The sequence below is a fragment of the Talpa europaea genome, assembly GCF_964194135.1.
Source record: "Talpa europaea genome assembly, chromosome: 4".
NCBI classification, from domain to species: Eukaryota; Metazoa; Chordata; class Mammalia; order Eulipotyphla; family Talpidae; genus Talpa; species Talpa europaea.
Window position 1 is genome coordinate 37,987,654 of NC_140070.1, and position 2,087 is coordinate 37,989,740.

At 48.7% G+C, this 2,087-nt stretch overlaps 1 pseudogene across 1 annotated transcript; it reads right to left on the reverse strand.

Annotated features, from left to right (window-relative positions):
* Positions 1–326: 326 nt before the first annotated feature.
* On the reverse strand, positions 327–1,545 carry LOC311170207 (G-patch domain and KOW motifs-containing protein-like; annotated as a pseudogene). Its single transcript has one exon. The product of its transcript is annotated as a G-patch domain and KOW motifs-containing protein-like (transcript).
* Positions 1,546–2,087: the final 542 nt, after the last annotated feature.

Genomic DNA, 2,087 nt, shown 5'->3' on the forward strand with positions numbered 1-2,087 from the left:
CTCAGCAGTGTACCTTGGTCCCTCTGCCTGTTCTGCTCCCTGCTCTGGCTCTGGTGAATCCTCTCACCCTCCCCCATGCTTCTGACTATACCCAGTGCTTGTATAAAAATAAATAAATAAATCTTAAAAAATAAAAAAACACTAAAAAAAATAGTTTTTATTATGTACCAAATTCTGGCAAATAATAAGTTTGTTTCCAGTGCCCTGTCCTGTCCCCAGACTGCACTGCAAGTGGAGGAAAGAGCAATGATCTCCCCACCTGGAAGGCAGACTTTTCATACTGCACAGGATGGTGACGTCGTGGGGTGTGTGTGAGGGGCCTCAGGTCACTCTTCCTCTGAGTCACTGGGGCTCATGTACTAGCAGACAGCGTCATAGTAAAGCTCACCTGCTGATTCTCTCTGCAGCTGCACCAGAGCCTGCTCCAGGCTTTGTCCCGGCCCAGCAGGTGGCCCATGCTTCAGCCTATGGTCCCAACATCACAATACCACGTCACCCTTCACCTTAGGGACCAAGGTTTCCAGCATATCTCCCCTCCATTCCAAGACTAGGCCTTTGTCTATCTGGCACACACAAGTATCTGGGCTCAGAATATCTTCGATCCTCATCTTGGTGGTGTAATACTGGCCGCCCTTGTGCCTCTTGTCCACAAACCAAACATGCAGGTCCCTGAGCAACCATTGCTGGCTCCTGGGGGCCACCTTCTCACTCTTGGCTGCAGGCCCATCTTGTCAGTCTAGAAGGTGTTTCTGCTTCCTCTCCTCCTCCCACTGCGTGTGAAGATTCTGATCCTGTCGGACCTTCCATGATGAGGCTGTTCCGTTCTGTTGCCCTGGGCAAGTTTTATTCACCTGCCTGAGATCCGTGGAGTTCTTCTGGAACTCCTGCTGGGAGACAGGCTGCAGGTAGTACTTACTAACAGTCACCAAGCATTTTCTGGCTATACCAACCATGGCCCCAACATTGTCAAGATCAAGAATTTCCACCTTCCCATAGAGGCCTCAGTGAGGGCCAGAACTACCATGACTCCTCCAGGCACCAGTCCTTTGGGCTTGTCTTTTTCATACTATTCTTGCTTTTCATCAGTCTTCTGCAGCAGTGAAGGTTGGTAGAGGCCAAGGCTTGGACCTCAGTCAGGTTGGCACCCAGCCCTAACCCCTTGGATCTCAGTGTGTTGACTCCCGGCTTCCCTATTTGATTGAAGGGGTGACCAATACCCTCACCAGATTGCCATCCCATGCTCTGCAGCCCATAGGCCTCCACAGGGACTGCCTTATAATCAGCCTCCTCTGGCACTGTCTCAGCCTGGGGTTCACTGTCTGCTGCTTCCACCTTGGAGGTGCACCGCTTCTGGATCATGGGGATAGCAGCTGTGGCATCGTCATCCTCATACTCTCTCTCCTCCAGAGACTTCTTGGATTCCCCACTGATCTCCTTCACAACTTGAGATAGCACCCCATCCACCAAGACCTCAGTGTTTGTGGATGACCCAGGGGCCTGAGTCAGAGGCTGCCTGTAATGGCCATTCTGGTTCAAAGGGAGCATGAATAACTTGGGAGAGCTTCACATTATGTAGCTCTTTTCCTTTTGCTGTCTTCAAGTAATCCTCTCCCTAAAAAACACACCCCCACTGTCTCCAAGATCTGCCAGGAGCCTCCTGTTTGTTATGTGACTGAAGCTGAATGAAATTGGTACATTGGAGGTTGCTGCTGAAAGCAAAATGTGGTCTTCAGTGTCTACCATCTTCCCCCTCTTCAAAGGACATCTGTATCAAGTACAGTTACTGGTAGCACTATGGAATGACTGATGTTACCAATAGAAATGACCGGATTTGGCTTGGAATTGCCTAGAAGGTATTTCATCTAAGCCAGGTATCTGCAGGTCCTAAATGTGCAGATACCTACTTTTGAGTCCTGGTGGATACTTAAGACTTCTGTGCTAGAAGTCAACCATATAAAGAAACTCAGAAGAAGAGAGAGTAGATAGATAATACTCAGGAATAAAAGGAGGAATGCTAAATCAAGATCCATGTCTTAGAATAAAAGTCCCTGCTAGAGGGATAGAACATAGACCTTAGTGTTCTCATT